Raw genomic sequence first — 13,008 nt, 5'->3', positions numbered from 1 at the left:
AGTAGTTATTTGCGTTAGACAATAAGGTTAATGAAATCATCTGAGTTCCAGTGACATTCAGATAAAGATCTAAGGAGGCCTTAGAAAACAGTGGGTTAAAATAAATTATGTCCTCTGCAGGAAATTATTTTTAGTGTAGTCCTTACTTTTGAAAACATGGAGGGCGGGAGAGAAGTATTTTAGATTATGATTTGTAGGATAAGCCCATGCTTAGTCCAGGATTCAGTGCCCCCCGTATTTATTTATTTTTTCTGTTTTAAAAGTTTTATTGAAATACGTACATCCTGGAATGAGAAGTCAAGTGGGCCTTAGGAAGCATCATTAAGAACAAAGCTAGTGGAGGTGATGGAATTCCAGCTGAACTGTTGTAAATACTTAAAAATGATGCTGTTAAAGTGCTGCACTCAATATGCCAGCAAATTTGGAAAACTCAGAAGTGGCCACAGAACTGGAAAAGGTCAGTTTCCATTCCAATCCCAAAGAAAGACAATGCCAAAGAGTGTTCAAACTACTGCACAGTTGCACTCATCTCACACACTAGCAAAGTAATGCTCAAAGTCCTTCAAGCTAAGCTTCAACAACACAGGAATTGAGAACTTTAAGATGTGCAAACTGAATTCAGAAAAGGCAGAGGAACCAGAGATCAAATTGCCAACATCCCTTGGGTCATAGAAAAAGCAAGAGAATTAAAAAAAAAAAAAAATCTGCCTTATTGACTATGCCAAAGCCTTTGACTATGTGGATCACAGCCAACTGGAAAATCCTTCAAGAGATGGGAATACCAGACCACCTGACCTGCCTCCTGAGATATATGTATGCAGGTCAAGAAGCAATAGTTAGAACCAGACATGGAACAACAGACTGGTTCCAAATTGGGGAAGGAGTACCTTAAGGCTGTATATTGTCTCCCTGCTTATTTAACTTATATGCAGAGTACATCATGAAAAATGCTCGGGCTGGATGAAGCACAAGCTGGAATCAAGATTGCCAGGAGAAATATCAATAACCTCAGATACGCAGATAACACCACCCTTATGGCAGAAAGTGAAGAGGAACTAAAGAGCCTCTTGATCAAAGTGAAAGAGGAGAGTGAAAAAGTTGGCTTGAAACTCAACATTCAAAAAACGAAAATCATGGCATCCAGTCCCATCACTTCAGGGCAAATAGATGGGGAAACAATGGAAACAGTGAGAGACTTTATTTTCTTGGACTCCAAAGTCACTTCAGTTGGTGACTGCAGCCATGAAATTAAAAGATGCTTGCTCCTTAGAAGAAAAGCTTTGACCAACCTAGACAGCATATTAAAAAGCAGAGACATTACTTTGCTGACAAATGCCCATCTAATCAAAGCTATGGTTTTTCCAGTAGTTATGTGTGGATGTGAGAGTTGGACTATAAAGAAAGTTGAGTGCTGAAGAATTGATGCTTTTGAGCTGTGGTGTTGGAGAAGACTCTTGAGGGTCCCTTTGAACTTCTAGGTGATCAAATCAGTCCATCCTAAAGAAAATCAGCCCTGAATATTCATTGGAAGGACTGATGCTGAAGCTGAAGCTCCAATACTTTGGCCACTTGATGGGAAGAGCTGACTCATTGGAAAAGACCCTGATGCTGGGAAAGGTTGAAGGCAGGAGGAGAAAGGGACGACAGAGGGTAAGGTGGATTGGATGGCATCACCAACTTGATAGACATGAATTTGAGCAGGCTTCGGGAGTTGGTGATGGACAGGGAAGCCTGGTGTGCTGCAGTCCATGGGGTCACAAAGCGTCAGACATAACTGAGTGACTGAATTAAACTGGAAGAGTCATGGCACCTTCTGGGTATGTCATTTCACTTGCTGAGTGAGGATTAAGGTATAGTCTTGTCTGCCATCTTGGTCCCATTTGTTTCTACTAAGTTTATGTTGTGTCCTTGGGCTATGTCACTCTTTCAAAACTTGTGCCCTGCCCCTTTCCCTCCTGTTATAATGGACATGAGTTTGAGGAAACGCAGGGAGACAGTTAAGGACGGGGAAACCTGGCATGCTTAGTCCATTGGGTCACAAAGAGTTGGGCACGACTTAGCGACTGAACAACAACAACAGTTAATTTATAATGTTGAGTCAATTTCTACTATACAGCAAAATGATTTAGATATACATTACATAAATATATTACTCTTTTTTAATGTTCCTTTCCATTATGGTTTATCACAGAACACTGAACATAGTTCCCTGTGCTATACAGTTGTTGTTGTTTAGTTGCAAAGTCACATCCGACTCTTTGTGACCTCATGGACTGTAGCCCACTTGGCTCTTCTGTCCATGGGTTCCCCTGGCAGGAATATGGAGTGGGTTGCCATTTCCTTCTCCACCAAAATTTATTTTTAAAGTTATCTCTAATACTGGATTTTTATTACTCTTGAAGATTATGAAGGGCACTATGTATTTTGGACACTCAAGGGCACTGGTATTTTTCCCAAAAGAAAAAGAAAATTTTGGGGGTTGAAAGAACCTCTTGATGAAAGTGAAAGAGGAGAGTGAAAAAGCCAGCTTAAAACTCAGCATTCAAAAACTAAGATCATGGTATCCTGTCCCATCACTTCATGTCAAATAGAAGGGGAAAAGTGGAAACAATGACAGATTTTCTTTTTTCTTGGGCTCCAAAATCACTGCGGATGGTGACAGCTTGCATGAAATTAAAAGACACTTGCTCCTTGGAAGGAAAGTTATGACTGACCTAGCCAGTATATTAAAAGGCAGAGACATCATATTGCTGACAAAGGTCTGTAGAGTCAAAGCTATGGTTTTTCCAGTAGTCATGTATGAATGTGAGAGTTGGACCATAAAAAGGGCTCAGCACCAAAGAATTGGTGCTTTGGAATTGTGGTGCTGGAGAAGACTCTTGAGAGTCCTTTGGACAGCAAGGAGATCAAACCAGTCAATCCTAAAGAAAATGTTTGTGCAGAATTGATTACATATGGTTTTGTATTTTCATCTTGAATCTGAGACCCCAAATAACCTGAGATTATAAACTTACTTCATATTATATCAGGTTCTTGTGGTTTATTACCCCTTGCCCACTACTAAAATTATTTATAAATGTATACATTCTTGTTCCAAAGAGGATTTAGCGCAGTCTTCAAGATGTATACAATATAGCATGACAGAAGACACTGAGTATAGGTGAAGAAAATGAGGTAAAGATTGAATAAATACAGGAAAGTACACAGAACCAAGGTGAGTTTAATCACAAAATGTATTCCATCAAATCGTAAACAGTGCCAAATGGGGGCTACACATTTGGCTCTAAGCCAATGTGGGAGGCAAGGTGACATTTAAGAGGGTCTCAGCATCGGAGAAGGCAATGGCACCCCACTCCAGGACTCTTGCTGGAAAATCCCATGGATGGAGGAGCCTGGTAGGCTGCAGTCCATGGGGTCTCGAAGAGTCAGACATGAATGAGCGACTTCACTTTCACTTTTCACTTTTATGCATTGGAGAAGGAAATGGCAACCCACTCCAGTGTTCTTGCCTGGAGAATCCCAGGGATGGGGTCGCAGAGTCGGACACGACTGAAGTGACTTAGCAGCAGCATCTAAAACAATGTTTCCTAAGCTAGTAATGTAGGAAGTACTTTTCAGTTGATAAGCTTCTTTGTTTGGTAGAATCAGAGAAGTGGCTTGTGTTAATATTTATAGATATATGCACCTATGCTGATACCTCTCATACAACTATAAAATAACAAATTTATAAGCAAATGATTAGGACCAAAACTATAAAAAACATTACCATTGTGTCTTAGTTTGCTCAGTCCTCTTTGCAACCCATGGCAACACCAGGGCTCAGTGTCCATGGAATTCTCCAGGCAAGAATACCAGAATAGGTTTCTATCCCCTTCCCCATGGGATCTTCCTGACCCAGGGGTCGAACCTGGGTCTCCTGCATTGCAGGCATATTCTTTACTGTCTGAGTCACCAGGGAAGCCCATATTACCATTTACAATGTTAATTAAATCTAATAGATGATAAATGCTGAAATTATATTACTCTTGCAATTTGAATATGAGACTTTCTTCTCGATTTCTGATTCTTTTGAATTTAGCTTGGCTTTTCTATTGGATGCTATGTAAGGATTCATTTAGAAAATCTTCCAGACTCACAGACATAGAGAACAGACTTGCAGTTGCCAAGGAAGCAAGGGGGTAGGGGAGGACTGCAGAGTCTGGGAGGAATAGATTGGGAATTTCTGGTTAGCACATGTAACTATCATGTATTGTTGTTGTTCAGTTACTAAGTTGTTTCCAACTCTTTTCAACCCTATGGACTGCAGCGCGCCAGGCTCCTCTCTTCTCCACCATCTCCCAGAGTTTCCTCAAATTCATGTCCAGTGAGTCAGTGATACCATATAACCATCTCATCCTCTGCCACCCACTTCTCCTTTTGCTTTCTATCTTTCCCAACGTCAGAGTCTTTTCCAATGAGTCAGCTCTTTGCATCAGGTGGCCAAACTAGTGAAGCTTCAGCTTCAGGATCAACCCTTCCAGTGAATATTCAGGACTGATTTTCTTTAGGATTGACTGGTTTGATCTCCTTGCAATCCAGGGGACTCTCAGGAGTCTTCTCCAGCACCACAATTCCAAAGCATCAGTGCTTCAGCTGTCAGCCGTCTTTATGGTCCAACTCTCACATCTGTACACACAAACCAGAGCTTTGACTATATGGACCTTTGTTGGTAAAGTGTTGTCTCTGCTTTTTAATATGCTGTCTAGATTGGTCATAGCTTTTCTTCCAAGGAGTAAGTGTCTTTTAATTTCATGGCTGCAGTCACCATCTGCAGTGATTTTGGAGCCCAAGAAAATAAAGTTTCTCACTGTTTCCACTTTTTCCCTGTCTATTTGCCATGAAGTGATGGGACCTGATGCCAAGATCTGAGTTTTTTGAATGCTGAGGGGTTTTTGTTTGTTTGTTTTGTAATTCTATTTATTCACTTATTTTTGCCTGCACTGGGTCTCCATTGCTGTGTGAGGGCTTTCTCTAGTTTTGGAGCATGCGTGCTACTCTTTGCTGCAGTGCATGGGCTTCTCCTTGCAGTGGCTCCTCTTGTTTCGGAGCACAGGCTCTAGGGGCACTTGCTTCAGTAGTTGCAGCTTGCAGGCTCAAGGGCATGGGCTCTGTAATTGTGGTACATGGTCTAGTTGCTGTGGGTCATGTGGGAATCTTCCCATACCGTGGATCGAACCCTTGTTCCCTAATTGGTAGGAGGAGTCTTATCCGCTGTGCCACCAGGAAGTCCAAATGTTGAGTTTTAAGCCAACTTTTTCACTCTCCTCCTTCACCTTCATCAAGAGGCTCCTTAGTTCCTCTTCACTTTCTGCCATTAGGGTGGTATCATCTGCATATCTGAGATTGTTGATATTTGTCCTGGCAATCTTGATTCTAGCTTGTGAGTCATACAGCCCGGCATTTCGCATAATGTATTCAGCATAGAAGTTAAATAAGCAGGCTGACAATATATAGCCTTGATGTACTCCTTTCCCAATGCCACCCCACTTTGGTATTCTTGCCTGGAGAATTTCATGGACAGAGGAGCCTGGCGGGCTACAGTCCATGGGATCAAAAAGAGTGGGACACAACGAAGGGACTAACACACTTATTGTTCCATGTCCAGTTCTAATTGTTGCTTCTTGTCCTGCATACATGTTTCTCAAGAAAGGTGGTCTGATATTCCCATCTCTTTAAAAATTTTCCACAATTTGTTGTGATCCACACAGTCAAAGACTTTAGCGTAAATGAAGCAGATGTTTTTCTGTAATTCCCTTGTTTTTCCTATGATGCAACAGATGTTGGCAATTTGATCTTTGGTTACCCCGCCTTTTCTAAATCCAGTTTGTACATCTGGAATTTCTCTGTTCCTGTGCTGTTGAAGCCTAGCTTAAAGGATTTTACCTTCTAGCATGGTAAAATGGTTACCTTGCTAGCATGTGAAATGAATGCAATTGTGCAGTAGTTCAAACATTCTTTGGCCTTGCCCTTCTTTGGGATTGAAATGAAAACTAACCTTTTCCAGTCCTGTGGCCACTGCTGAGTTTTCCAAATTTGCTGGAATATTGAGCGCAGCAACTTAACAGCATCATCTTTTAGGATTTTAAATAGTCCTGGTCCCATTACTTCATGGTAAATAGAAGGGGAAAAATTGGAAGCAGTGACAGATTTTATTTTCCTGGGCTCCAAAATCACTGTGGTCAGTGACTGCAGTTGTGAAATTAAAAAACTATCATGTATAGAATGGAAAAACAACAGGTCCTACAGTACAGCACAGGGACCTATATATTCACAGGGACCTATATTCAATATCCTGTGATAAGCCATAATGGAAAAGAATATACAAAAGAATGTATATATATGTATAATTGAATCACTTTGCTGAAAGCAGAAATACAAGATTGTAGATCAAATATGTGTTGATAAAAACAGACCACAATCAATTTTCTGTTTGATTTATGTTGTGTGCCTTGACACCATTTGCCTTTCATTTGGTCAATAAGAAAATCTGAATATTTTTTAATGTTACCAGGTCCCAAATATTATAAACACAAATATAAACATGTGCCATGAAATTTCAGTTCAGTTCAGTGACTCAGTCCTGTCTGACTCTTTGCGACCCCATGGACTCCAGCACACCAGGCTTCCCTGTCCATCACCAACTCCTGGAGGTTGCTCAAACTCATGTCCGTCGAGTTGGTGATGCCATCCCACCGTCTCATCCTCTGTTGTCTTCTTCTCCTGAAGGCAGTTCAGGAAGAAAGAAGGAAGAAATTTTGGTTAGTATTTGGTTATGAGAAAGTCATCCAGAGGATTCTCATAAATGTTCTAAAGCATTTATACATTCATTTTGATGATTAAAAAAAATGAAGTAGAATGTACTGTTCCTTGTACCTGATGGAAATACAGTTCATTGAAATTCTTTGGCCATGAGATGATAGGAGAAAGAGTAACAAAATGGTTTCTGGGTTTGGGGTTTGGGGGACAGAGTGTCCTTCAACAAGGAAGGGATTTAGATGGAGTCACAGATGTGAAGGCCAAGATAATGAGTTATGTGTAAGGTTTGTTCAGTTTGAGATGCCTGTGGGACAACAAGATAGAGATGTCCAGGAGGCAGTTAACCACACCTACCTAAAGTTTAGGAGGGCTGTCTGGGCTGGAGAGAGAAATCTGGGAATCTTCAGTGTTATTATGGCTATTGTGTGTCCCCAAAATTCATCAGTTAAAGTTCTAACTCTCAGTACCTCAGAATGTGACTGTATTTGGAGACAGAACATTTAAAGAGGCGGTGGTTTGGTGGTTTAGTCGCTAAGTTGTGTCCAACTATTGCGGCCCCATGGACTGCAACCTGCCAGGCTCCTCTGTCCATGGGATATTCTGGGCAAGAATACTGGAGTGGGTTGCCATTTCCTTCTCCAGGGGATCTTCCTGACCCAGGGATCGAACCCAGGTCTCCTGCATTGCAGGCAGATTCTTTACCAACTGAGCTACGAGGGAAGCCCCATTTAAAGAGGTAGTTAATGGTAAATGAGGTCATATAGGTGAGCCTTACTCACATGTGACCAGTATCCTTAAGAGGACATTTGTACTCACTGGTGTGTGTGCACAGAGAGATGAGCCTGTGAAGGAGCAGCAAGAGGGTAGCTGTCTGCAAACCAAGGGGAGCGATCCCAGGAGAAACTAACCCTACTTACTGGCACCTCAATCTTGAACTTTCAGCCTCCCAAACTGTGAGGAAATAAATTTCTGTTATCTAAGCCACCCAGTCTGTGGCCTTTTACAGCAAACTAATTCAAGCCTCTGGGTTTTCCTGGTGGCTCAGACAGTAAAGGATATTCCTGCAACGCAGGAGACCCAGGTTGGAGCCCTGGGTTGGGAAGACCTCCTGGAGAAGGGAATGGCAATGCACTCCAGTATTCTGGCCTGGAGAATTCCATGGACAGAGGAGCCTGCTTGGCCATAGTGCATGGGCTCGCAAAGCGTCGGACAGGACTGAGAGACAACAACAATGCGAGCGTGTATTGGTAGTAGTTGAAGCCATACGGTGTCTGAGATCATCTAGAAATAGAGTGAGAAGAACAGCCTGCCTCCACAAGAACTCTGGAGAACACTTGCTATCTTTAGGAGCCAGGCGAAGAAGTCCCGCAAAGGGGATGAGAAGAGCTCTCGGTGGTGTAGTAGAAGAGTCAGCAGAGCCCAATGGAGAGCCGAGGGAAGAGAAAGTTTCCATAATGGAGTAAGTACTGCAGAGAGGTCAACGAAGACAAAGCCTGAAAATAATTTTGGTAAATAGAAGGACCTCATGCATGCACTTTAAGAAGAGTAATTCCAGCAGAATGATTTTGATAGAAGCTGGCACCAGGGACTGGTTTCGTGGAATACAATTCTTCCATGGATGAGGTGGAAGGGTAGGTGAGGGGGAGTCAAGGGCGTGGTTTTGAGATGATTCAAGCACAGTACATTTGTTGTGCACTTCGTTATTATTGCATCAGCTCCACCTCAATATCATCAGGCATTCGATCTTGCAGGGGTCAGCAATCTCTGTTACAGGAGACTGAAATGTGAAGGGAGGTTGGGGAAGTTGGGGAAACGAGACACGAAAAGTTTCTCAAGAAGTATGATTTGAGGTGAAGAAGCCTGCTTTGTGAAGTCTTGCATGCATGTTGTGTCCAACCCCATGGACTGTAGCCCACCAAGCTCTTCTGTCTATGGTATTCTCCAGACAAGAATACTGGAGTGGGTTGCCATGCCCTTCTCCAGGGGATCTTCCGGATACAGGGATCGAACCCATGTCTCCCTGTGGCTCCTGCATTGTAGGCATATTCTTTACCACTGAGCCATCGGGGAAGCCCTTATAAAGTCTTAGTAAGAAATAATTTCTGATGACTGCATAATTGCCCACCACTTGATGGTATTACTTTTATGTTTGTGTTGATTAGAAATGTTCCCTTATTTATCTATTTTCCTATTACTATTCTAAATAACTGTGACAGGGATATTTTAGTTATTTATCTGACTCAGTCAGGTCTTAGTTGAAGCATGCAGGAGCTTCATTGTATCATGTGAGAACTTTCATTGCAGTGTCGGACACTAGTTGTAGTAAACAGACTCAGCAGTTGGGGTGCGTGGGCTTAGTTGGCACAGGGTCAGGAGTTGGGGTACAATGGACTTAGTTGCTGCATGGCATGTGAGGTCTTAGTTCCCTGACCAGGGATCGAACCCACATCTCCTGCATTGCAAAGTGGATTCTTAACCACTGGACCACAAGGCAAGTCCTGACAAAGATATTTAGATAGCCTTTATTTTACACTCAAATCAATTTCTTGAGTTAGATTGCTAGAATTAAAATAGTTGAATCAAGGAGTACAAACATTTTTAAGGTGTTTACTAGAGCCATCAAATTATTATTTAGGAGGGATTTACCAATTTATGTCTTCATGTGCAGTGTGAGAGTGTTCCCGATTTCATTACATCCTACCCAGAAATGACTTTTGTGATTTTTAAAAGCATCCTTATATTACCTATGAAAGGGAACTATGCCTCCCTAGACAGCTGGGTGGTTCTAGGGCTGGGGAGAGGAAAGTTCAAGAGGAGCCTGGTACATTTGTGTCAGCATGTGAGGAAATGCTCAAAAAGTGATGGAGGCATGTTAAGTGGACTCAGAAGGCAACTGGAAGGGGCTCTCACTGAGCAAACTGGGAACAACTTGAGCATCAAAAAGGATGGTGTCAGTAATAAGTTATAACATATTAAAAGAAATCCTCACAAATTCATACTGATAGTGTTAAAAGATAAACTGAGGCATGTTACAGTTTTTAAGAGTTTATTTGAGTGAGACTTGGTCATCACCAAAAGAAAAGTGGTTAAGAGCACTCCATAGAAAGGGTCTAGAGGGAAAGACTTTTATGGAGAAGAGATGGAGGTAAAGCAAGGAACTTTATTTAATGGGCTAGAGCTTAAGCTAATGGCTTATTCGAGAAAGCCTAGGTGGCTGTTTGTGATTTTGTCCCTGGGTTTTGAATTCCTAACCTTGAGGCATTAGAGGCTTAGGTTTTGGTTTGCTTACACAGGCTACTAAGGCACTGGAACTGCCTCAGTCTAATGGCTTCCTTATTTAACTCATTTAATATTACTAATCAATATATAAAAAAAAGAAAGACTATGACTAATTTCAGTACAACTAATACATATAGAGGAATATAAGCATAGTACTGTCATAAGAATAGACTCAACAAGAATTATAAATAAGTGCTCTGATTGTTACTGAAAGGAGTGTGTGGGTCTGGCTGCTCACCGCTCAAAAGCTGATAAGCAAGCCAGGTTAGTGGAAAGGAAAGTTTGTTTGTTCAGATGCTGGCAACTGGAGGAGGGGGGGAGGGTGGCAGACATCTGTCCAAAGGCTGACTACTCCCACCATCCGCCCCGTCCCCCCTCACCCACACCCTGGACAAGCAGCGGGTGAGGAGAGCTTTTATAAACAGAGTGGAGGTGGGAGGGGGTGCTACATGCAGAGACAGCATAGTCATCTCGAACAGTCATCTTCAAATTCGTCATCAGTGGTCTGACCGGCATCATCTTGATTGTTTTAGGTACAAGTAATCTTCAGTTCCAGGGTCCATTTGTTCCCAGTTTGAATTGTGGTGGCTCATGTCCTGGGTCCAGTCTGGTCATCATGCCATTAACTTCTCCACCGGGGGTATCTATAAGACAGTTCATAGGTATCTATAAGATAGTGGTATCTATAAGACAGTTCATAGGCTATGATAACCCAGAATATTATCTATAGCCCTTGAGAAAGAACTAAAAGTCCTTGACTATGCTTAATGACTACATTATTATTATTTAGTCTCCTTTGACTGTTTTCCTTTGTTTTCACATGTTCTCATTTCTCTGATTAAACTTATTCTTTGACTAAAGTTTTCCACAGGCAAGAGGCAGGTAGATGACATGGTGCAGGGAGGGTCCTTCTCCGTTTCTTGATGAGTTTTTTTTTTCTTTTTACTATATATATAAAATATATTTGAAGGATAACTGATTTACAACTGATGGAGAGTTTTAGAGGAGAATGTTTACATAAATATCTCTCTACAGATGTAATTCAGCTGGAGTTAATTCTGATGTCTGGAACAAGTTGAGACTCTAAACTGATTTTTTCCCCCTGCTTTCTGTCTCCTTTTCACAGAAATTAAAGTGTAAGCCAATACATATATTAGACTGTAAGCTTCTTGAGGACATGGACTATGTCCTGTTCACAGTTTTATCCCTCGTGCAGAACTAACACATTTTCCATCAAATTAGTCACTCAAAAAATATTCATCAAATAACTGCCATTATTAAGTTAAACCAGGAGGACCTTAGACAGACTTGGCTCTAATGTCCTAGTAGCCTAAGTAAGCAAACCAAAACCTAAGCCTGTAATAACTCGAGGTTAGAAATTTGAAACCGAAAGGTAACCAATTACAAGTAGACACCTCAGTGCAGTTCAGTTCAGTCGCTCAGTCGTGTCCAACTCTTTGCGACCCCATGAATCGCAGCATGCCAGGCCTCCCTGTCCATCACCAACTCCCAGAGTTTACTCAAACTCATGCCCATCGAGTCAATGATGCCATCCAGCCATCTCATGCTCTGTCGCCCCCTTCTCCTCCTGCCCCCCCAGTCCCTCCCAGCATCAGGGTCTTTTCCAATGAGTCAATTCTTCGCATGAGGTGACCAAAGTACTGGAGTTTCAACTTCAGCATCAGTCCTTCCAGTGAACACCCAGGACTGACCTCCTTTAGGATGGACTGGCTGGATCTCCTTGCAGTCCAAGGGACTCTCAAGAGTCTTCTCCAACACCACAGTTCACTAGGCTTTCCTAAATAAGGCAACTGCCTAAGCTAGAGTCAATCCATTTTCTTGTATTGCCTCTTTGTAAGTCTGTCCCCAAATTCCTCTTGCCAGAGTGCTTCTAATCACTTTGCATTTGGTGACGCCCCATTCTTGCTCAAATAGACTCTTGACGGTTTTAATATGCCTCAGTTTATCTTTTACCATGTATGGAGTTTCTTTATTTACTAGGGTCTTAACTGGACTATTCTGTTCATATGATGTCTTGGTCTAATTTATACTGTGTTGTAGGTTTATGAAGTATTAACATCACCAGGCTAGTTACAAGGGGGGAGTTCTTTTTGCTTCTTTTAAAATGTTTGTTTCTGGAAGGCATAGACATTTACGAGCTGAGGAGGAGTCACTGGAAAAAGAGAGGTTGAAGATATGGTGCCAACTCCTGTAGGGAAGCAACTTTGTCCTCTACTACAGCTGCTGCTGCTGCTAAGTCGCTTCAGTCATGTCTGACTCTGTGCGACCCCATAGATGGCAGCCCACCAGGCTCCCCCATCCCTGGGATTCTCCAGGCAAGAACACTGGAGTGGGTTGCCACTTCCTTCTCCAATGCATGAAAGTGAAAAGTGAAAGTGAAGTCGCTCAGTCATGCCCGACTCTTAGTGACCCGATGGGCTACAGCCTACCAGGCTTCTCCATCCATGGGATTTTTCAGGCAAGAGTACTGGAGTGGGTTGTCATTGCCTTCTCCGAATCTACTACAAGTTAACCACTAAGGGGATATTACCTCTAAGCTTCTGTGCATGTGTATTCAGTTGTGTCTGACTTTACTGTAATCTGCCAGGCTCCTCTGTCCATGGGGCTTCTCCAGGCAAGAATAGAGGAGTGGGTTGCCATGTCCTCCTCCAGGGATCTTCCCTGATCCAAGGATTGAACCTGTGTCTTTTCTGTCATCTGCATTGGCAAGCAGGTTGTTTACCACTAGCACCACCTGGGAAACCCTGCCTATAAGCTTAAATTATACATAATAACCCATCTCCAGGAACTTTGCCTCCTAGGTAATGAGCATTAGACTAAATTGCCTTTGTTTAGCACACAGGAAACAATCCCGACCAGGCACAATGCGGGGAGGAAAAAATGAACACATCCCCTTAGGGGGCTGACTGGAAT

This window comes from Muntiacus reevesi, chromosome 3, assembly GCF_963930625.1.
Source record: "Muntiacus reevesi chromosome 3, mMunRee1.1, whole genome shotgun sequence".
NCBI lineage: Eukaryota > Metazoa > Chordata > Mammalia > Artiodactyla > Cervidae > Muntiacus > Muntiacus reevesi.
This window is presented reverse-complemented; position numbering follows the sequence as displayed.